This window comes from Triticum urartu, chromosome 7 (genome assembly GCF_003073215.2).
Source record: "Triticum urartu cultivar G1812 chromosome 7, Tu2.1, whole genome shotgun sequence".
NCBI lineage: Eukaryota > Viridiplantae > Streptophyta > Magnoliopsida > Poales > Poaceae > Triticum > Triticum urartu.
Genome location: NC_053028.1, coordinates 141883686 through 141909178, shown reverse-complemented (window position 1 = coordinate 141909178; position 25493 = coordinate 141883686).

The window sequence follows — 25493 nt, the reverse complement described above, 5'->3', positions numbered from 1 at the left end:
GGGCCCTTAGGGATTTTCTGAAATTGTTAAATGGGCCTATAGCCCAACTAATATTCAGCAGTTTGCTCACTGCATGGAGTGAATTTTTATTCCAAGGTCATTTGATGTTCCAGAATATTTTTCTATCCCACTCACTTCACGATAGTTCACTCGGGGGCTTCCCTGGATTCTGACAAATATTTGTCTGCCACAAGAAACAAGACATGCATTCTTAGACTGGTTCTAGAACATTCCTTAAAGCATCTACAACCGAACTCAGCAAATCTGGCCCCTCAAACGCCCGCAGACGCGCCCGGGCGCATCCACGGGCACTAACCAGGCACTCCCTATATCTACGTCTTCACACCCACGTATCTCTGTCCCCAATATTCATACTAAACCATGCAATGTTGATAAAAACTACGTAGATCATGAGCAGACATACAAATGCACAATTGGTTCATCAAAAGATCACAGCCGGATCATCGAAAGATAGCCAAAGTTCACATAATACACATAATACGGCGAACAAGTTCAAACTACAACTAAAAACTTGAAATAAAGACAGATCTTCACCACTTCCTCGCTGGCCCTTTGCCCTTCCGGTCGCCGGCGCAGCTGTAGGAGTCTGTGGCAGGAGGTGGGTTCATGCCGGAGGCGTCGGACCCGTCAGAGGAGGAGGAATCGAAGGTGATGATGAAGTCTTGCAAGCGTCGTACGACACGGTCTTGCTTGCGCTTGAGCTTGGCCACCCTCGCCGCCTCCCTCGCTGCCTCCGCCGCCTCCCGCTCGGATTGCTCAATGTCGGGCCGGATCTGCTTGGCGTTGAGCCTCTGGAGCCGTCGGGCCTTCGTATGCGCCTCAGTCAGTGACCGATGCACACCCACTCGAAGAGATGGTCCTCCTCGTCGGGCACCCGGTGCCGGCAGGAGGACCACGGAGCAGAGTGATGTAGGGTTTCTGCCAGACAGGGGGTTTTGTGGGGTCGGGGTGGGCCAGCGGTGGGCCGGGTTGATATGACGGGTGCACGCGAGCGTGCCTGGGCCGCCTCATATCCACCCTACATTTGGGACAGATATGAGGGGTGCTGGTCAGCCCGGGCGTTTGAGGCCGTTTGAGAGCTCCGGTTGGATTGGTATTTTGCAACCGGACGGCCTGTCCGGGCGTATGAGACGGATATAGGGCATCCGGCTGTACATGCTCTCAGCTGGGTAGAAATTCATTAACTTGTGTTTGTTTAAGATATTTTTTCTCGAGAGAAAGATGTCTTCTGTAGACTGTATCTGTGTTTTTGGAAATGGAGGTATACCCCCAGTCTCTGCATCATGATGATGCATGTGGCCCTCTTATTAAAAATCCAGAAAGTACCATCGTAAAGGTCTTACAGCTCGCAAACGGAGCAAAACAGAGTACATAAACCTGAAAATTACAAGCGGACAAAGACAACCGATACGGTGATAATAAGGATAAGCTCTCTAGACTCCTATCCTGTTATGCGAACGCCATCCAAACCGGTTGAATATAACCCGAGCCACCATCTCCCATTGGTTGCACCCAGTAACCAAAGGCTCCCTGGAGTCCATAGGAGTGAGTAAGGACCACATACGGATTCAAGCTGTAGCTTTGAAGATAACCTGCAAAAAAGTTAAGTTGTGTTGTCTGTTAAAAATCATATCATTTTTGCAGTTCCATATAGCCCATAATAACGCACATATTCCATTCCAAATACGAGCTGCCGTGATCTGTTCAACCCCAGCTAACCACGTCCCAAACAAAGACGCAATATCTACTGGAGGATTGATATTAAAAGCTATATGAATCATTCTCCAAAGTAACTTGGCAAGTGGGCATTCAAGGAATAAATGTTGGATTGTCTCATTCTGAGCACAAAAACAACACCGCGAATTGCCTACCCATCGCCTCTTAAGTAAGTTGTCCTTTGTGAGTATTACTTGCTTGTGGACAAACCACATAAATAATTAATCCGCAAAGGTACCTTAACCTTCCATATATGTAGTGACCTAGAGAGGGGCCAGAATTGATCAGATCCTTATAAAAAGATTTCACCGTAAATATCCCATTTTTAGTTAACTTTCATTGTGTTGAGTCCAGCATGTCGGAGAGTCGAACTTCAATCAATCTCCGAACCAAGTGCATCCAGGTTGTCCATCTATCACCCACTAACGTACGTCTGAACTGGATGTTCAAGGGAATAGTTTGAAGGACGATACCTACATAATCCTCCTTATGTTGCACAATATTGTATAGGATGGGATATTGTAAGGCCAGAGACGTCTCTCCTAACCATGTATCTTTCCAAAAGCTTGTTGACATCCAGTTGCCAACCAAGAATTTGACCCTACGAAAGAACGTATCCTTCGTTCTCATAAGTCCCTTCCAGAACGGCGAATCAGGCGGTCTGATGGTAACCTGGGCTAGCGTTTTCGAGTGTAAATACTTATTGTGTAGGATTTGAGACCACATGCCCTCTGGCTCTGTCTCTAACCTGTACAACCATTTGCTCATAAGACATTTATTCTTAATTTCCAAGTTCTCAATATCTAGACCCCCTTGGTCTTTAGGTCGACAAAGGATATCCCATCGCGCGAGACGGTATTTCCTCTTGGCCTCATCAGACTGCCAAAAGAAACGAGATCTAAAGAAATCAAGTCACTTTCGGACCCCTTTCGGAATTTCGAAGAACGAAAGTAAAAACATTGGCATGCTAGTCAATACTGAGTTAATCAAAACTAGCCGACCTCCATATGACATCAGCTTGCCCTTCCAGCAGCTGAGTTTCTTTTCAATTCGTTCTTCAATACATTTCCATTCTTTATTGGATAACTTACGGTGATGAATCGGAATACCCAAGTAACTGAACGGTAAGGCACCTAATTCGCATCCAAACAATTGTCTGTATGTATGTTCCTCGTCTTTGGCCTTCCCAAAACAGAACACCTCACTCTTATGAAAATTGATTTTTAAGCCAGACAATTGTTTGAATAGACACAAGATAAGTTTCATGTTAAGTGCCTTAGCCATGTCATGTTCCATGAACAAAATAGTGTCATCAGCATATTGTAGAATGGACACCCCTCCATCAACTAGATGAGGAACTAGACCCTCTACATGGCCATGATGCTTGGCCCTGCCAATAATGACGGCCAACATATCTGCCACAATATTGAACAGAAGAGGTGACATGGAATCCCCTTGTCTCAACCCCTTATGCGTCTGGAAGTAGTGACTGATGTCATCATTCACCTTAATTCCGAAACTACCTTTCTGGACTTGAGCATCCACTTGGTTCCTCCAGGTTTCACTAAAACCCTTCATGCGCATTGTCTGCTGAAGAAAAGGCCATTTTACTTTATCATAAGCCTTCTCGAAATCCACTTTGAAGATAACCCGGTCTAGTTTCTTCGAGTGAATCTCATGGAGTGTTTCATGTAAGACGAACACTCCTTCTAGTATGTGTCGTCCTGGCATGAAAGCTGTCTGGCTAGGTTGAACCACTGAGTGAGCAATTTGTGTCAATCTATTGGTTCCTACCTTTGTGAAAATTTTAAAACTCACATTCAGCAGGCAAATGGGTCGGAATTGTTCGATCCGAACCGCCTCATTCTTCTTAGGTAACAACGTTATCGTACCAAAGTTGAGGTGAAACAACTCCAAATGGCCATCGAAAAAATCGTGAAACATAGGCATGAGATCATCTTTAATGATATGCCAACATTTCTTATAGAATTCAGCTGGAAACCCATCTGGTCCTGGTGCTTTATTCGGCTTCATTTGGGTTATGGCCAGATGAACTTCTTTTTCAGTAAATGGTGCAAAGAGAACATCGTTCTCTGCTGCCTGTAATTGAGGTATATTGATACATCTCCAACGTATCTACCTTTCCAAACACTTTTGCCCTTGTTTTGAACTCTAACTTGCATGATTTGAATGAAACTAACCCGGACTAACGTTGTTTTCAGCAGAATTACCATGGTGTTATTTATGTGCAGGAGCAAACGTTCTCGGAATGACCTGAAACTTCACGGAGACACTTTTCAGAAAATAAGAAAAATACCTGCCAAAGATGAAGGCCAGGGGGGCCACCACCTTGCCACGAGGGTGGGGGCGCGCCTGCCCCCCTAGAGCGCGCCCCCTACCTCGTGGGCCCCCTGTTGCCTCTCCGACTCCAACTCCACCTCCATATATTGAGTTTCGGGGAGAAAAAAACCAGAGAGAAGAAATCATCGCGTTTTACGATACGGAGCCACCGCCAAGCCCTAAAACCTCTTGGGAGGGCTAATCTGGAGTCCGTTCGGGGCTCCGGAGAGGGGAATCCGTCGCCATTGTCATCATCAACCATCCTCCATCACCAATTTCATGATTCTCACCGCCGTGCGTGAGTAATTCCATTGTAGGCTTGCTGGACGGTGATGGGTTGGATGGGATCTATCATGTAATCGGGTTAGTTTTGTTAGGATTTGATCCCTAGTATCCACTATATTCTGAGATTGATGTTGCTATGGCTTTGCTATGCTTAATGCTTGTCACTAGGGCCCGAGTGCCATGATTTCAGATCTGAACCTATTATGTTTTCATCAATATATGAGTGTTCTTGATCCTATCTTGTAAGTCTATAGTCACCTATTATGTGTTATGATCCGTTAACCCCGAAGTGACAATAATTGGGATACTTACCGGTGATGACCGTAGTTTGAGGAGTTCATGTATTCACTATGTGTTAATGCTTTGTTCCGGTTCTCTATTAAAAGGAGGCCTTAATATCCCCTAGTTTCCGTAAGGACCCCGCTGCCATGGGAGGGTAGGACAAAAGATGTCATGCAAGTTCTTTTCCATAAGCATGTATGACTATGTTTGGAATACATGCCTACATTACATCAATGAACTGGAGCTAGTTCTGTGTCACCCTAGGTTATGACTGTTACATGATGAACCGCATCCGGCATAATTCTCCATCACTGATCCATTGCCTACGAGCTTTCCATATATTGTTCTTCGCTTATTTACTTTCCCGTTGCTATTGCTATCATCACTACAAAATACCAAAAACATTACTTTTACTACTGTTACCTTTTGTTACTGTTACCACTACTATCATATTACTTTGCTACTAAATACTTTGCTGCAGATACTAAGTTTTCAGGTGTGGTTGAATTGACAACTCAGCTGCTAATACTTGAGAGTATTCTTTGGCTCCCCTTGTGTCGAATCAATAAATTTGGGTTGAATACTTTACCCTTGAAAACTGTTGCGATCCCCTATACTTGTGGGTTATCAAGACTATTTTCTGGCGCCGTTGCCGAGGAGCATAGCTCTATTCTTTGAGTCATTTGGGATATATATCTGCTTATCATTATGAAAGAACTTGAGAGATCCAAAAAACCAAGATCTATCCCTCAACTACGAGGGGAGGTAAGGGACTGCCATCTAGCTCTGCACTTGATTCACCTTCTGTTTTGAGTAATCTTGCGACGCCTACACCTGCTTCTGCTATTTGTTGTGATATGTCGCATGTTATTGAAGATGCCACTTCTGCTATGCATGATACTTATGATGAAACTACCTCTATGTCTGATACTACTATGCCACTTAGTGCTTTTCTCGATGAACAACTTGCTAGGGCTAGAGAAATTGAAAATATTGAATCTGATGATACGGATGAAAGTGATGATGAAGAACCACTTGCCATTCCTAAGGGTTATGTTTTTGATCAAGATGCTTCTTTAGCTATTTTAGCTTGCAGAAATAGAACTGAACTTAAAAAATTATTAGCTAAATGGAGTAAGAAATCTCTAAATGCTAGAATGAAACCTGACCCTGCTTTTGCTACTTCACCTATCTTTGTTACTGATAAGGATTATGAATTCTCTGTTGATCCTGATATAATTACTTTGGTTGAATCTGATCCTTTTCATGGTTATGAATCTGAAACTGTTGTGGCACATCTTACTAAACTGAATGATATAGCCACCCTATTCACTAAAGATGAGAGAACTCGCTACTTTTATATCCTTAAAATATTTTCGTTCTCATTAAAGGGTGATGCTAAGATATGGTTTAATTCTCTTAATCCTGGTTGTGTGCATAGTCCCCAGGATATGATTTATTACTTCTGTGCTAAATATTTCCCTGCTCATAGGAAACAAGCTGCTTTAAGGGATATATATATAATTTTGTGCAAATTGAAGAAGAGAGTCTCCCACAAGCTTGGGGGAGGCTTCTCCAATTACTTAATGCTTTGCCTAATCATCCTCTTAAGAAAAATGAAATACTTGATATCTTTCATAATGGACTAACCGATGCCTCCATAGATTACCTGGATAGTTGTGCTGGTTCTGTTTTCAGGGAAAGAACACCGGATGAAGATGAAATTATATTGAATAATATGTTGAAAAATGAAAATAATTGGACATCTCCGGAGCCAATTCCTGAGCCTATTCCTAAACCAACTCCGAAGAAGAGGGGTATTCTATTTCTCAGTCCTGAAGATATGCAAGAGGCAAAGAAATCTATGAAAGAAAAGGGTATTAAAGCTGAAGATGTTAAGAATTTACCTCCTATTGAAGAAATACATGGTCTTAATTTACCGCCTGTTGAAGAAACATATAATCTTAATCCTTTACCTATTGAAGAAACACATGGTCTTGATAACCCGACATAGGTAGTGAAGGTAAATTCTCTCTATAGATATGATAAAGCTGTAATCCCATTTACTAAAATTGCTAGCCCATGCTTAGATGAGTTTGATAAATTTATGTCTAAGCAAGAAGACTTTAATGCTTATTTTGGTAGACAATTAAAATACAATTCAAATATGCTTGGACACTTGGGTGATTATATGGCTAATGTTAAAGGTGAACTTAAACTTATTAGTAAACATGCTTCTATGGTTACCACTCAAGTAGAACAAGTACTTAAACCTCAAAATGATTTGCTCAATGAATTGAATAATAAAGATAATGATTATGTTGTTAGAGTGGCTACTAGAACTAGTAGAATGACTCAGGAACCTTTGTATCCTGAAGGCCACCCTAAGAGAATTGAGCAAGATTCTCAGAGAAATAATATAGATGTACCTAGTTCTTCTAAAAAGAAGAAAAAGAAAAATGATAGGATTTTGCATGCTTCTAGTGATCCTATTGTTGAAACACCTGAGAATCCAGATGATATCTCTATTTCTGATGCTGAAACACAATCTGGTAATGAACCTGAAACTAGTGAAAATGCTAATAATAATGTTCATAATGATGCTCAACCTAGTAATGATAATGATATAGAAATTGAACCTGCTGTTGATCTTGATAACCCACAATCAAAGAATCAACGTTATGATAAGAAAGACTTTGTTGCTAGGAAACATGGTAAATAAAGAGAACCATGGGTTCAGAAACCCATGCCTTTTCCTCCCAAACCATCCAAGAAATAGGATGATGAGGATTTTGAGCGCTTTGCTGAAATGATTAGACCTATCTTTTTGCGTATGCGATTAACTGATATGCTTAAAACCAATCCTTATGCTAAGTACATGAAAGATATTATTACAAATAAAAGAAAGATACCGGAAGATGAAATTTCCACCATGCTTGCTAATTATACTTTTAAGGGTGGAATACCAAAGAAACTTGGAGATCCAAGAGTACCCACTATACCATGCTCCATTAAAAGAAACTATGTTAAAACTGCTTTATGTGATCTTGGAGCCGGTGTTAGTGTTATGCCTCTCTCTTTATATCGTAGACTTGATTTGAATAAGTTGACACCTACTGAAATATCTTTGCAAATGGCTGATAAATCAACTGCTATACCTGTTGGTATTTGTGAGGATGTGCCTATTGTAGTTGCAAACGTTACTATTCTAATGGACTTTGTTATACTTGATATTCCCGAGGACGATAGTATGTCTATTACTCTTGGAAGACCCTTTTTGAATACTGTAGGGGCTGTTATTGATTGCACTAAAGGCAATGTCACTTTTCATGTTAATGGTAATGAGCACACGGTACACTTTCCGAGGAAACAACCTCAAGTTCATAGTATCAACTCTATTGGAAAAATTCCATCGATTATATTTGGAGGTTTTGAATTTCCTCTTCCTACTGTTAAGAAGAAATATGATATTCTTATTATTTGGGATGTGCATATCCCCGTTGAGGTAACATAGTGTTATTCGAAATTTCTCCGGTTCCATGTTATTCGGAATGAGTTCGTTAACAAGACTTGATCAACCTTGTTAGTGGATTCCTTTTGATGATCATGAGATGGATGAAACTAGAAGGCACAACCTTCTGTACCCCACTTTTACTTTCTGTTATTTATATTAAATAAAATAAAAATAAATATTTTTCTGTTTGTTATCTGATTATCCGTGCAATATAAAAATACCTTGAAAATAAAAGTTCTCCAAATGCCATGAAAATTAAATATGATTTTTTCTAGAATATTTGAGGATTTATGGAACTGAGAACACACCAGGGGGGCCAACCACCTGCCCACGAGGGTGGAGGGCACGCCCACCCCTCTAGGGCGCGCCCCTGCCTCGTGGGCCCACGGTGGCCCTCCCCCACTTATCCTTTCACCTATACACTCCTTCTTACTCCCTCAAACACGAATAACCAGCTCAAACCCGAGTCCAAGCTCGTTTTGCTGCCATTTTCGATCTCCTTGCTCAAAGCACCTCTCACAAAACTGCTTAGGGAGATTGTTCCTTGGTATATGACTCCTCCATTGGTCCAATTAGTTTTTGTTCTAGTGCTTTATTCATTGCAAATTTTTGCTGCTTAGGTGACCCTGTTCTTGAGCTTGCATGTCAAATTTATATGGTCAAAAGTAGTTTTGATGCATGATATAGGCCCTAGGCACTTGTAGGAGTAGTTGCTATCAATATTATTGAGTTTGGTTTACTTTTATTTTGAAGTTACTAAAAATTTCAGAATTTTTCAGAAAATGATGAGGAGACTTTTGAGGGGCTCATCGAGCCAGAGCTCGAAGGAAAGGGCACCAAGGCCTAAGTATAATCTGCCCCGCACCGCGGAGGTTCGTGCGTGTGAATGGCCTTCCGAGGATTTCTTAAGAGCAGCCGGGATTTATGAAGATTTTCATGAGTTGGCTCAGACTGCAGGCCTTACCGTTTTCCTCCACGACCAATGCGATCAGTATCTCTTGCTCACAAATACCTTTGTGCAAAACTTTCATTTTCATTCTAGGAACTCACCACCTACGGTGGAGTTTCATTTATATGATGAGCATAAGGAGATGTCACTTTATGATTTCTATCGGATTTGTTTAGTCCCTTTTGAGGGCAATACAGAAGAACCACATCATGATGATGTGGAGGGATTTATTGACACTATCACTATAGGGGAGACAAGGAAGGTTTCCGATGCACGAATCACTAGCATACATTTTCCTGTTTTACGCTACTTTGCATTATTTGCTAGTCGTTGCTTAATTGGTCGCGGAAACTGTGGAAACCTGAGTATCCCTGATATTATTATTTTGCACCACAGTTTATACGGTGATAACTCTTTTAGTATGGGCGGCATTATTGCCAAACGGTTAAGTCTGAACCGTACCAAGGGCCCCATCTTTGGAGGTATCTATGCTACACGCCTAGCTGCACATTTTAACATACCTACTAGGCATTATGAGAAGGAAGAAAAGGTGCTGCCTCGTGTTTATTTAGATTATAAAAGTATGGTGGCGCATGATTTTATTGTTAAGAATAGGGAAGGAGAGCTTAAATATCAATTGTTCTTTAATAAACATCATCCTGAGACTATTACCTTGCCTTCCCCTTCTTTGTTTGATTTGACTGTAGGCATGTACCTTGTTCCGTTGACGGCTATCCACACCTACCGGAACCCTGCACCAGCCAAGGAGCCAGATCCGGAACCACAATTTGATCCTTCACGACAGTCTAATTACCAGTGGGATCCGGAGATGATTGTCAGCCAGTGGCAATCGGAGTCTTCCTTGTCTGCACCACAGTACGACCCCAACTATTATTATGGATATCCGCCAGGCCAGCCGTGGCCATAGACCAACTTAGGCCAAAAGCCTAAGCTTGGGGGAGTACGTATTTCTCACCGACATTACATTTATGCTCACACACTCATTGCTAGATGTCGGTGCTCATACTTTTTCATTGTATCATCCATGCACCTTTTTATGCTTTCGTCTTGTGTGTTTAATAAACCTTAAGAAAAACCAAAAAAAATTAGTTGTAGATTTTAATTAGTTTATTTTCCATGCTTGTAGTAGTAATTAAAAAGAAAACCCAAAAAGATTTCATGTTCTTCTTTTGCTTGTTAGGAGCTTTCCCGTGTAAATAGTTTTATTTCTTTTCTTTTCTTTGGGGGTCGATAGGAGAAGACCATAATTAAATTGTTGAAGTGGCTCTTATATGCATTATTGTTGATCTGACAAAAGAGCCAATATTGCCTTGTCTTCTCCTATTTATTGAATGCCTGCAGATTCCAGCTTAGTACAATGCACGTGCACTATTATTATTATTCACATCGTTCGGTCGTGCAAGTGAAAGGCAATTATGATGATTATATGATGGACTGGCTGAGATGAGAAAAACTGGTATGAACTCGACATCTTTTGTTTTTGTAAATATGATTAGTTCATCATTCCTTATTCAGCCTATTATGAATAAACATGTTTGCAATGACAATTAGAGATCATAGTTCTTGTGACATGCTTGATTAGCTATGAGTTATAATGGTTTACCTTGTGTGCCAACATGCTATTAAAATGGTTATGATGTGGTATGATAGGTGGTATCCTCCTCTGAATGATTTAAGTGACTTGACTTGGCACATGTTCACGCATGTAGTTGAAACAAAATCAACATAGCCTTCACGATATTTATGTTCATGGTGGATTATATCCTACTCATGCTTGCATTCGGTGTTGATTAATTTTAATGCATGTTCATGACTGTTGTCGCTCTCTAGCTGGTCGCTTCCCAGTCTTTTGCCAGCCTTCACCTGTACTAAGCGGGAATACTGCTTGTGCATCCAATCCCTTAAACTCCAAAGTTATTCCACATGAATCCACTATACCTACCTATATACGGTATCTACCTGCCGTTCCAAGTAAATTTGTATGTGCCAAACTCTAAACCTTCAAATAAATATCATGTTTTGTATGATCGAATAGCTCATGTATCCACTAGGGCTATCCGTATCGTCCATGTTAGGCGGGTTATTCTCAAGAGGAGTGGACTCCGCTCCTCACTCACGAGATAAATGGCTGGTCACCGGGATGCCCAGTCCCATGCTTTATGCAAACTAAATCAAAATAATTGCAAACAAAACTCCCCCTGAGACTCTTGTTAGTTGGAGGCACTCATTGTTTCGAGCAAGCCATGGATTGATGCTTGTGGTGGAAGGGGGAGTATAAATTTTACCATTCTGTTTGGGAACCGCCTATAATGTGTGTAGCATGGAAGATATCGCCATCTCTTGGTTGTTATGTTGAAAATTAAAGTATACCGCTTAAAATATTATTCACCTCTGTTTCAAAACCGAGCTCTGGCAACTCTACAAATCCCTGCTTCCCTCTGCGAAGGGCCTATTTATTTACTTTTATGCTGAGTCATCATCCTCTTATTAAAAAGCACCAGCTGGAGAGCACCGCTGTCATTTGCATTCATTACTGTTAGTTTACATTGAGTATGACTTGACTAGATCTCTTTTACCATGAATTACAATGTCTAGTCAGTCCTTGGTCTTTAAAGGTGCTCTGCATTTATGATTTGCGGTCTCAGAAAGGGCTAGCGAGATACCATCCTATTATATCATATTATGATTGTTTTGAGAAAGTGTTGTCATCCGAGTTTTATTATTATACCTCGCTAGTTGATTATGCCATTGATATGAGTAAACTTGAGATCTATGCGTTATTGCAAATGTGGTTAGTTATAATCTTTGCTGAAAACTTGAATGCTGGCTTTACATATTTACAACAAGAGCAAACAGAGTTTGTAAAAATTTTTCTTTATCACTTTCAGTTTATCAACTGAATTGCTTGAGGACAAGCAAAGGTTTAAGCTTGGGGGAGTTGATACGTCTCCAACGTATCTACCTTTCCAAACACTTTTGCCCTTGTTTTGAACTCTAACTTGCATGATTTGAATGGAACTAACCCGGACTGACGCTATTTTCAGCAGAATTACCATGGTGTTATTTATGTGCAGGAGCAAACGTTCTCGGAATGACCTGAAACTTCACGGAGACACTTTTCAGAAAATAAGAAAAATACATGCCAAAGATGAAGGACAAGGGGGGCACCACCTTGCCACGAGAGTGGGGGGCGCGCCTGCCCCCCTAGGGCGCGCCCCCTACCTCGTGGGCCCCCTGTTGCCTCTCCGACTCCAACTCCACCTCCATATATTGAGTTTCGGGGAGAAAAAATCAGAGAGAAGAAATCATTGCGTTTTACGATACGGAGCCGCCGCCAAGCCCTAAAACCTCTCGGGAGGGCTGATCTGGAGTCCGTTCGGGGCTCCGGAGAGGGGAATCCGTCGCCATCGTCATCATCAACCATCCTCCATCACCAATTTCATGATGCTCACCGCCGTGCGTGAGTAATTCCATCGTAGGCTTGCTGGACGGTGATGGGTTGGATGGGATCTATCATTTAATCGAGTTAGTTTTGTTAGGGTTTGATCCCTAGTGTCCACTATGTTCTGAGATTGATGTTGCTATGACTTTGCTATGCTTAATGCTTGTCACTAGGGCCCGAGTCCCATGATTTCAGATCTGAACCTATTACGTTTTCATCAATATATGAGTGTTCTTGATCCTATCTTGCAAGTCTATAGTCACCTATTATGTATTATGATCCGTTAACCCCAAAGTGACAATAATCGGGATACTTACCGGTGATGACCGTAGTTTGAGGAGTTCATGTATTCACTATGTGTTAATGCTTTGTTCCGGTTCTCTATTAAAAGGAGACCTTAATATCCCTTAGTTTTCGTAAGGACCCCGCTGCCACCGCGGGGGGGGGGGGGGGTAGGACAAAAGATGTCATGCAAGTTCTTTTCCATAAGCACGTATGACTATGTTCGGAATACATGCCTACATTATATCAGCGAACTGGAGCTAGTTCTGTGACACCATAGGTTATGACTGTTACATGATGAACCGCATCCGGCATAATTCTCCATCACTGATCCATTGCCTACGAGCTTTCCATATATTGTTCTTCGCTTATTTACTTTTCCGTTGCTATTGCTATCATCACTACAAAATACCAAAAACATTGCTTTTACTATTGTTACCTTTTGCTATCGTTATCACTACTATTATATTACTTTGCTACTAAACACTTTGCTGCAGATATTAAGTTTTCAGGTGTGGTTGAATTGACAACTCAGCTGCTAATACTTGAGAATATTCTTTGGCTCCCCTTGTGTCGAATCAACAAATTTGGGTTGAATACTCTACCCTCGAAAACTGTTGCAATCCTCTATACTTGTCGGTTATCATATATCATCAATAACAGACTCATCAAGAGACACCGTGGATGTATTCGGGGGTCCAAATAGTCTTTTATAATAGTTGGAAATATACGCTTTCAGATTTTCATGCCCCACTATTGTCCCCTCATCCTGTTCAAGCTGTATGATCTTCTTCTTCCTATGTTTACCATTTGCAACCATATGGAAGAACTGTGTGTTGTCGTCCCCTTGGACAACCTTAAGCGTTTTCGCACGCAATGCCCACTTGAGCTCCTCCTCTCTCAGGAGAGCACGTAGGCCTTGCTCAACCTCAGACTTGGTTCGATGCTCATTAACAGAAAGGAGAGTGGTTTCAGCCTTTACATCTAGTGCCTCAATGAGTTGGGTTAGACATTCTTTTTTCTGTTTATAAATCCCACTCTCATTTCTGGCCCATCATCTCAGAAATTGTCGGAGGTGTCTAATCTTATTCTGCCATCTCTCGACATGTGTCCTTCCCGTAACCGGCTTAGCCCATTCGCGTGCAATCATCTCCATAAATCCTTCTCGCTCAAACCAGCTTTGCTCGAAGGAGAAGATATTTTTATTTGCAACATGGGTAGCCTCTCCCGAATCTAAAAAGAGTGGTGTATGATCCGAGGTCGCTCTCTGCATCGCATGAACCGACACCAACGGATATTTTTGTTCCCACTCCACACTAGCAAGTACCCTATCCAGCTTTTCATAAGTCAGAACAGGTAACGAGTTGGCCCATGTAAATTGTCTACCGGTGAGCTCAGTTTCTCTCAAATTGAGGCTCTTGATAGTCATGTTAAACATCATAGACCAATGTCCATCGAAATTGTCATTATTATTTTCTTCTCTTCTCCTAATGATATTAAAATCCCCCCCCCCCCGACTAGTAGTGGCAGATTTTCATCTCCACAAATCCGCACTAAATCGGCCAGAAAATCAGGTTTAAATTCAGGTTGTGCTGCCCCATATACCGCAACTAGCGACCATCGGAACCCATCCAATTTTGATCTCACCCTGAATTTAACCTAAAAGTCTCCCTGCACCACATTAAGCACCTCTAACGTCTCACACCGTACTCCTAGTAAAATCCCGCCGGATCTTCCTCTAGGAGGTAGAATGTGCCAGTCAAAATCGATACCACTGGAGAGGGTTTGAAGGAATTGGGATGTGAAATTATCGTGTCCAGTTTCCAAAAGTGCAACGAAATCTAAGTGATGCTCTAACGTTGTCTCTGCTAAGAATCTTTGTTTAGCCAAGTCTGCTAGACCTCTGCTATTCCAAAAGAGTCCTTTCATAAGTCATCATGATTTTTTTTCTTAAGCTTAAATCTAGCACTTCTGCATACTGCCGAAGTAGGATAAATTTTCCGCTTCCAGGGTCATTTGGGCTTCTCCTCAACACCCCGCGGGACGATATTATTATCTATGACAGACACTGCCTCATCCATCAAGAGAGGCTCTACCGTATCTGTGTTCTCAACATCCTCCTCATCCTCAGCCTCGACACTAGGCAACCGATTATTACATATATTTGCAAGATCATTAATTCCTAAATTATTCATGTCATTGTCATTCATAGGTTGGATAGAGGCAAGATTACGAATGATCTCAGAAGCCCTCTCCACTTCCAAGTCTAAAAGATCATTAACGGATTTGACGACCTCGGTTTCATTTGATCCCAAAGAAATTCCTAAGTCGTTTGCCTTATTAACTATTTCATTCTTAGAGAAGTGTAAAATTGAACAACTTTTATCAAAGGACGTACCTGCAGTAGTCTCGGCATGATGAAGCATGGCGGCCCTCTTGGCACGCGCTAGCTGCAGGTCGTCCGCATCCGGTTGTCCCTGGATCCGGTTGCTGACACGCCTGCCAGCCGACATCGGATCTGCAATCCCACCAAAAGCGATGAGCTCCTCCGTGGTCCTCTCGCGAGGGGTGCGGTCAAGACTCCCACGCCCCTCCCTTATCGTCGGTGCAGGAGGGTAGGGTGTGGTGGAGCGGACCTCCGCTGCAGATGTCAAGGGGGAGGAGGACCGTGGAGACGCCTGCTCACTGGTCCCGTCCCTCCTATCACCCGCAGAAACCGTCGTCCCTCGGCCAACCTGCTCGGCGCAATCCCGCGAAGGGGTTACGACACGGGACTCCTTCCTGCATCTCACCCCGGCTCGCCACTATGGATGGTGCGGTCCTGTGGAGGGGTTATAGCATGGGGCTCCTTCCCGCACCTCACCCCCAGCTCGACCGGAGACGTCGAAGTGGGAAGAACGCCATAGACCTCCTGTCCAGGCGCCCCTCCCGCCGAAGCAAAGTCAGGCTCTGGTATCTGGGTGTGATGGGCTTCCTGCCCACGGCCCCCCAAACCCGCGGCCAACCCATCAGGGTCCACCCTCGCACCGGGTGTAGACTCCGCGGTTGTCACATCACCGACTAAACTCAACACTAGTGGCAGCTCAAGATTTGTCGGGTCGTCTGCCTCGACCCTGGTGCTCCATAACCGACTAGGAGCGGACCCTGGTGCAAATGAACCAAAGCGAAGTGTGTTCATCAGAGTAGTGGACGGGGGTGCCTCTTTGGTAGAACTGGCTACCTTATCTGGCTGTGTAGTAGGCCCCTTATCCGACTCCAGCAGTGTATCATCGGCCCCCTTATCCTGATTCCCGGGCGCGCCACCACCCTCAGTTGTATCCATGTCTTGTGTCCCATCCCCATCCTCGGAAACTGCAGTATCCTTGATCTCAAGCTCTAAGACATAAGTGACTCCAGCATGTGTCCATCTGACCACATCTGTTATATGCTCAACACTCACAACACTGACCAATAACCTTGCAATGTTTTGTGCGCGAGTGAATGGCATGTCAACCTTTTCTGTCTTACCAATCAAACCACCCAAACTCCAAGCAATCAGAAAATGTTTTACATATTTAGGTGGCACGCCATAGAAACGAACCCACACCTTCTCCAAAGGTGTACCCTCAAGTTCCTCCTGCTTCCACTCATCGAAAGCGATAACAATGTTTGTGCTCGTAACTCTACATAAACCCACTTAAGAAAATGCATCTGATCCTCTTTAGTGGGAAAGTCTACCTTATAAGACAGGCCTTCTAACTGCTCCAGGTGCCACTAATAATTACCTGGCACTAAATCACGTAGTTGTCTCATGATCTGAGCCTCGGTCAACTGTCCATTGGTAACTCTGATAACTGCCGGGAAGGAACTCTCAACCATTTGTGGTAGAGGGTCCACCTCTGGTGTCTCAAAAAACATCAACTCCTTACAGCAGACCCCAAAAATGTTAATGTCAGGCTTAGGACCGGAAAGGAGAGGTCAGTCCCCGGTCACATGCTGGGAGCGGAGGCAATAGTCACAAAGCTCATTCATACACCCTGCCACGAAATGACCCAGTTCACCACATCTATAGCAAGGCAACTTTTTCTTCTTAATCGCCCACTTAGAAAGTTTTTCTCCCTCCGCTTTCTCCGACCCTTTGTCAGACGTGCCCCCCTAGATTTGGTCCCTCCAGACTTCACTGGAACCTGCACTACTGCCAAAGCCCTAACCACGTCCACTGTCGCCGCGGGTAGCATGGATGAGTCTCCCACCTCAGCCACTACATGGTCAAGCTCCTCCCTAGAAGCCATATCCATAGTAGGCGGTGGTGGCGGTGGGTAGTGTCGGGGCAGTGGTGGGCGTCTCCCTCTCCCACCGCGACGGTATCCACCTCGGAATCGATCCCTGGGTCCGGCAACACCTTCAACAAAATTACCCGGCGGACCTTGAAAATGTCCGGTGTCCTCATCATTATACCGGTCATATCCACGGCCGCCACTGGATGAAGATCCACGGAGTATTCCCTCACCATAAGCATCATATCCATCATCTCCCCACTGTCCGTAGCAATTATAATTCTCCCCATCTCTGTTGTACGCACTGTAACCACCACACCCTTGCACACCACAACCCCTTCCTAGGGCCGGTGCCTTGGCTGCCGGTTGATGCAGCGGTTCCTTCGACTGACGCGCGTTAGCCCGAGCAGGCAGGTCGGCGCGTCCGGTACCAGCAGCCCGGACGGCAGGCGGAGCGCCACGACCGACAGCAAGCGGAGCGCCTACCCCACCAGCAGACAGGACGCCGCGGCCGGCACCACCAGCCCGGACAGCAGGCGAAGCGCCACGGCTGACAGCAGGCGGAGCGCCACGGCCGGCACCGGCCACGGCCGGCACCGGCCACAGCGCCTGCACCCAGGGCGCCCCGACCGACAGCGGCGGGTGGCGGAGCTGCTGGAGCGCCATGGCCAGCCCCAGCGGCGGTCGTCGGGGTATGCTTGGCGGGCGGCGGCTGCCTCGCGGGAGGTGGATGAGCACCACCACGACCGGGCCAGGGGTGGGAGGAGGAGCTCCGCGGCCGGCCATCGTGCCGGCGAAGTAGATCCTAGTCGCCCTGCCCGGCCCGAGCGAAGGGAAGCCCGGCGATCGAAAAACCCTAGCTGAAACAACGTGAATCGGCTCGGGCCTCGGCGTTACATGCATGCACAAAGCAGGAACGACCGACCCGGCTTGGGCCTCTGGCTAGGCCGCATGCCCTACTTCCAGAGAGCCCACGACTGTTGTCGTTTCTGCGTTCACATCGAAGCCCAGCAGCGAATTCAAACGCGCCTTCCTGGCCGCTTGAATCACGCACACCGAGGACGCCACCGGCGATCGCTGCGGCGCCGGCCTCAATTTCTTCCCTTTCTTGCCTTTCTTTTTTCTAGTGACTAACATCCAAGAATCCGGAAAATAATCTGACAATGTAATAGGTGCGCGAGATACCTTAGGAACCGGACCAATCCAAGGTTTAACCATTTTCTTCAAAACTGGAGCTTTGGATCGAGGCCGCTCTGTTGAAGATTCCGGCGATCCTCTCCGGTCCCGGCATAAACATTGGCATCTGCTTGGCCTGTTCGATCACACCCTCCTCTTCTTCATCACTGTCGATTAGAACCCAGAATCGTCCTCCCAGTCGGTCCCGACTTGTGGTGTTCGTTGTGTTCGTCAGATCAACCAGGTCCACCACCGTGATCCGATCAACCTGCACACATTGACCAACAACCATAACATAGATATCTAACGAAAATCGAAATCCTACCTCTATCTGATCTCCGTCCGGGAGGTAATCCCCAGCTGAGATGTCATTCTCCAAATCCAGTAAGACCATCCATCTTGAGGATGGAGTAAGACGCCCCATGATCCAGATATTGGGATCCGTCTCAAGAGCAAATTGGGCCTGCCACTGCCTCCATTGCGACAACCCTCGCCCGATCTCGCCATCTGACTTGCCATCGAGATCCGCTGCCGCCGCAGTCTCTGGATTAGCCCCTCCCCCAGATGGCACCGCCGCGCGATTGGGAGGCGGATCCGCCGCCGCAGACCCCCGCGAGGACGCGCCGAGGACGACTTCGTCGGCGCCGGACTTGACGGCAGTATCTTGGACGGGCGTTGGCGATTCATGAGTCGGCCACAGGTCGTCGGGCGGCCGCATCGTCTATGCAGGCAAAACCTTAAAAAAATGGGAGAGATTTTCACTTCCCAACCTCTGCACCAACCAAGAATGCATACGACCATTTTAGTATAAGTACCAAGATAAACATGGTCCTCAGATTTTTTTTTAAATGAGTATCAAGATATTTCTTGATAAGAGATTCCACCACACACCAAGCTTGATCCTCAATAAATGGGGGAAAACCCCTGTGCATCACCTGTCAATTCTAGGAACTGAACTCGAGTCGCTAGACTGTATGTGCTTGATATTTTTAGATGAACAGAAAATCTGATGGGAAATCTTTTGCACGACTATGGATTATCCAGCTCTTGATGCCGTTGAGTATCCGTTCTGCATGATGACGACAAGGGGTTACTTTTAATCGGTTACAAGAATATTCATACTCACCCATAGGAGACCTGGCTCTGCATGTGTCAATCTACAGAAGTGTAAACGGTGACCAGTTGAAGTTAACAAATAAAGATGAATACATTATGCATTTCGCAGGAAACGACAGTGACAGACTGGCAGTATAGAATAGTTTTCGCAGCGTGCATGCACCTTAATTACTAACTAGACTTAGCTGCTCTCTGCTTGCTCACGCACTCTTTGTTTGTCCAATTGGCGTTCACATGCACAACAACAGACAACACAGCAAAAATACTCTTACTTGTTTACCTGTTCTGAGACAGCACTGTTCAGTTCAGCACAAGAGTGTAGTGTTAAAAACTCTTTTATATTATGAGACGGAGGAAGCAATATATATAGGTGAATCCAACATGTCGCAAGCGCCGTCCGTTTTGAAACAGAAATTCACGGCTGGAGCAAGCGGCATTAGTTCTCTCGCAGCTGTAGTCTAATGGACAGAGGTGCATGCCGATAGTCTCTTCCAGCTCGAGTGGCAAGAGAAAAACAGAATCTTCCAGCTCATGCTCCTTAATTACTGAAACTGAAAATTTAAAATAATTGATCTCCTGTAAGTTTTTTGTTGTTGTCGTGCACAAGTTGCAAGTTACTGGTTTGTGATCTGCGGCTATCACGTTAGCGTACGGTCACCGCTCTAATATTGTACATCTACCAAGTAAAGAAATTTATGTACTGTAACAATCATTGGAATGTTATGTATGTAGATCCGGAGATTCAACAACGAAGTGTTACTCACAAGTGGGAGATATAGTATCAGAACTTGTGGTGGTTTTAGTTCAAGTATTTTGTAACGGAGAGAGTATAACGCAATTTTTACATGGATAGCTAGGGAGTGAGTGATGATGAGTAACCTTGTAACCAACATCTATGGGAGGGGGGAAGTGCAAAGCTAGCTAGTTGGTCATGATGAATATCTTTTGGACTATGGATGTAATAAGAACATGTTATTTGCTTAAAGTCTGTAATAACTGCAAGACTGGCTATTTTATCCAAATTTGTGTAAGATCAGAGTTTTTTTAAAATGGAGGCAAAAGGTTTGCCTCATCGATTAATTAAGAGAGAATAGAAGTTGTTTATTTGTGTTACAACACACCGACACTACAGGCCTGTTCGGGTCAAAGGAAGGGAAAACATAGTATTGGAGATAAACGCTGGAAATGGAGAGGAATGCAGCTGCAAAGCACAGGAAAGAAATCGGAAGCACCTGCATGCAGAGTTGGTGTTCGAGACAGAGGAAAAGTGACCATAGGAAACCAATCGATGTGGGTCCCCATCAGTATATTTTAAATATTAAAAATGATCAACCACAGTTCAATTTCTTGCGCGTGTGGGACCAAATTGTACACAGATCAAATACAGTATGGGTCCAGTTGCATGCCTTGCCGCAGCTTTTCTCTTCCATTCCTCGGGCATACGCGAAAACAAGCGCTTTGGGTAGATTCTTTTTTTCCTCTGAAAACGCTGGTTCATGGGACTTTCCACCAGATTGGAAAGGACGTGTTCCTTTGTACCAAACGGGGTTTCCTGTGGCGATTCCATAGGAATAAGTTTCCCGTGGTTTTTCTTCGATTTTCCTACGTACCGAACAGGGCCTACAAGTGGCATTACTCTCCAACATGGTTTTTCCCAACTTTTTTGCGCCGACGGTAACCCATGCAGTTGCCTTGGTTTTGATGTTGCGGAGGAGGACTGCCGGAGGGGCACTCTTGTGGCGAAAGACCCGCGCATTTCTCTCATTCTAGATAGACCACGACGTAAGCATTGTGAGCGTGGCCATCGTCTTGAGGTTTGGGATATTGGTGTTGAAAAGGCCGACCTACCAATCTTCAACAGAGTGGATGAGATGCCATGAGGAGGTGTCGAGGTGTCCAGGCTGGAGCCACTCATTGATCATGCCCCAAAGTCTAATTGTGTATAGACACTTGTATAAAAGGTGCTCAACGAATTCTTGTTCGCTCTTGGATAAGGGACAAGGGCCACAATTTGGCCATCCACGCTTGTCCAACCGATCTGTGGTCCAAATCCTATTTTAAATGGAAGGCCAACTGAAGAATTTGACCTTGGGAGGCGCCGAAGCCTTTCAAACTGTGCGTTCCATGGGGGAGCAAATGGTGACATGGAATTTGGTTTTGTAGGTCGAAGTCACGGAGTAGGAACCATTACCAGTGTAAAGGAAATATGCCCTAGAGGAAATAATAAAGTTGTTATTTATATTTCCTTATATCATGATGAATGTTTATTATTCACGCTAGAATTGTATTAACCGGAAACTTAGTACATGTGTGAATACATAGACAAACAGAGTGTCCCTAGTATGCCTCTACTAGACTAGCTCGTTAATCAAAGATGGTTAAGTTTCCTAGCCATGGACATGTGTTGTCATTTGATAAACGGAATCACATCATTAGAGAATGATGTGATGGACAAGACTCATCCGTTAGCTTAGCACTATGATCGTTTAGTTTGTTGCTATTGCTTTCTCCATAACTTATACATGTTCCTATGACTATGAGATTATGCAACTCCCGAATACCAGAGGAACACTTAGTGTGCTATCAAACGTCACAACGTAACTGGATGATTATAAAGATGCTCTACAGGTGTCTCCGATGGTGTTTGTTGAGTTGGCATAGATCGAGATTAGGATTTGTCACTCCGATTGTCGGAGAGGTATCTCTGGGCCCTCTCGGTAATGCACATCACTATAAGCCTTGCAAGCAATGTGACTAATGAGTTAGTTGTGGGATGATGCATTACAGAACGAGTAAAGAGACTAGCCGGTAACGAGATTGAACTAGGTATGATGATACTGACGATCGAATCTCGGGCAAGTAACATACCGATGACAAAGGGAACAACATATGTTGTTATGCGGTTTGATTGATAAAGATCTTCATAGAATATGTAGGAACCAATATGAGCATCCAGGTTCCGCTATTGGTTGTTGACCGGAGATGTGTCTCGGTCATGTCTACATAGTTCTCGAACCCATAGGGTCCGCACGCTTAACGTTCGATGACGATTTGTATTATGAGTTATGTGATTTGATGTACCGAAGGTTGTTCGGAGTCTCGGCTGAGATCACGGACATGACGACGAGTCTCGAAATGGTCGAGACATAGAGATTGATATATTGGACCATGTTATTCGGACACCGGAAGTGTTCAGGATGGTTTTGGATAAAACCGGAGTGCCGGAGGGTTACCGGACCCCCCCCCCCCGCCCCGAGAAGTTAATGGGCCACCATGGGCCTTAGAGGAGAGAGGGCCGAGCAGGAGGTGGCGCCCCCCCCCCCAGTCTGAATTGGACAAGGGGTGGGGGCGGCGCCCCCTCCTTCCTTCCCCTCCTTGTTGGACTAGGAAAGGGGGGAACCTACTCCTAGTAGGAGTAGGATTCCCCCCCCCCCTTGGGGCGCACCCCTTGAGGCCGGCCGACCCCCTCCTCCCCTTCTTTATATACGGGGGAGTGGGGCACCCCATAGACACACAAGTTGTTTTCTTAGCCGTGTGTGGTGCCCCCTCCACAGTTGTCCACCTCGGTCATATTTTGTCGTGGTGCTTAGGTGAAGCCTCGCGTCGGTAACTTCATCATCGCCGTCAACACGCCGTCGTGCTGAAGAAACTCTCCCTCGGCCTCATCTGGATCTAGAGTTCGAGGGACGTCACTGAGCTGAACGTGTGCAGATCGCGGAGGTGTCGTGCGTTCGGTACTTGATCGGTTGGATCGCGAAGACGTTCGACTACATCAACTGCGTTACTCAACGCTTCCGCTTTCGGTCTATGAGGGTACGTAGACACACTCTCCTCACTCGTTGCTATGCATCTCCTAGATAGATCTTGCGTGTTCGTAGGAATTTTTTTAAAATACTGCGTTCCCCAACATGGTGTGCTTTCAAACAATATCATCTTTGGTACCTGCACTGAGTGAAAGTCGTGAAAGATGTCCCAGAGAGTAACGAATTCGTGGAAGTGGGTGAACACGAAGTTTGAAGAAATCTTGATTTTGGAGATCCAAGCGTCGTCAGGCATGTGCGATGCCAAGAACCCCACTAAGTCATAAACGTTGGCGACGGGCCGGCGGGTAGCAGCATCACACTGTTGTCGTTGGTCACTGCCGCCGGATAGCTGGGGCCAGAGCAGCCAACACAGCGAGGAGGATCCAGAGCAGACAAGTCATTATTCTCTCCATTGCACACCACTCACGCACGCCCTGAAGATCAAGAAAAGACAATGTCATAAACATATCCTACACATTTTTCGACTAACTGCAGTGGCAGAGTTTTAATGCGATTTGAGAGGAGGCGCAATGAGTCTTAAATAGAATTGAGGGGGCTAATCTAGTGTATTATGTTAAATTTGGCTCAAATAGTGTTAAATATGATGTGTTTATTATGATGTTCTCGCAATAGTGTTAAATATGATGCGTTTATTATCATAAGCAAAAGCAAGAACAAGCTGGCGCACGAGCTCGCGGCCATTGCGAGAAGATCCCGTGATTTTAGTATGAATGCTAATGTCCGAGTTGATGCTAAACATGTAATGAGAGACGAGAGTATTCTTACCATGGCCTAGTTGTATCCATGGTTCTAAAAAAAGATGTGTTTATGTAAAAAAATGATAGGGGGGCCATGGCCCCCTTTGGCCCTCAGTAAGCTCCGCCACTGCTAACATGCATATATTATCTGTATAATTCCAAGATATGATGAATTAGTTATGAGTTTAACCCTTTAGCAAAGCCATTCATGCAATTTAATTAAAATGGCAAGTTAAACATTTTTAAACATAGGTGAAAGTGACATTTTTGAACTCTAGATAAAATTCTGAGCAACTTTCATACAGAACTCATCTCATTTGGAGGTGTGGATGGAATTGATACAGATTTTACAACTTAAAACCTTTTTTTTTGAAAATCTAAAGAAACTAAAAGACAAGGAGCTACGGTACCATGTGGGCCGGCTAACAGCAGACAGTGCAGCCCGCATTTCCTAAACTGTGCCTGGGTGAGAGACCACTTGTACAGCGTTTTTAGTCAGTTTTAAATATTAAAATGCAGACTTGTTTGAACAATAAGAATAATTTTTTGAAATTTTGGAACATAGTTCTTTTTTAAAAAAAATCCAAATTTCTTTTGAAATTTTTAACATTTTCTTAGTATACGTGAACATTTTTCTAATATACAGTGAACACTTTCAAATACTAACTGATATTTTTAATATATGGTGAATATTTTCGTAATATATGCTGAACATCTTTTAAATACATATTGAACTTTTTGGCAAAGGTGACATATCCATTATTTATTTGTCGGACTCCGGAACTGAGGTGAGAACTTTTTCCACTTATTTGTTCTAGATGTTGTCTGCAGATTTAGGGTTCAATGCAGTTGCCCAATGCTTTAGGATATGTCGTGCTTCACACCAGAAACACGCTTCAATTAGTTTTACTGTAAAATATTGTGTCACTTAGTTTTGGTATAATACTTCAAGTCATTCCACATTTTTCTTTTGTCATACATAGTCACTAACTTAAAGATGGTCATTTTATGGTTAATTTTGTTCCAAATTAGTTCGTGTGGTTAGATGTATCGATTCTAAGATTTTAACCAAACTTTCCGTTCGTCTATAGATAACATAAAACTCACATTCATGAGGATGGTTCTTCATATGGAGTGCTAGGGATCACGACAACATATAAGAGTGAGCGATAGTTTTACAGGTATTTAAACCACTTTTTTATCTGGATGCTTGGTGTCATTTCCTTTGTCTTTGAGTCTTCTTCTGAGCGGGATTCATTTTACATCCGCGACAATCCATGAGGCTCGTAGCAAATGGTTTTACGTACAATTTTCTGTGTTAAACCAGCCTCTCTGTATTGCACTTCGCAGGGATAAGACTAGGTTCCTATAATCCCTTCCTAGACTCCACCATGTGTGGGAGCTTCTGTGCACTCGGTCTCTCCTACTCAATATTCTACTCCCTCCATTACGAAATATAAGATGTTTATTCTAAATTGAATGTATCTGGACATGTTTCAGTGTATAGATTCACTCATTTTAGCTTGTATATA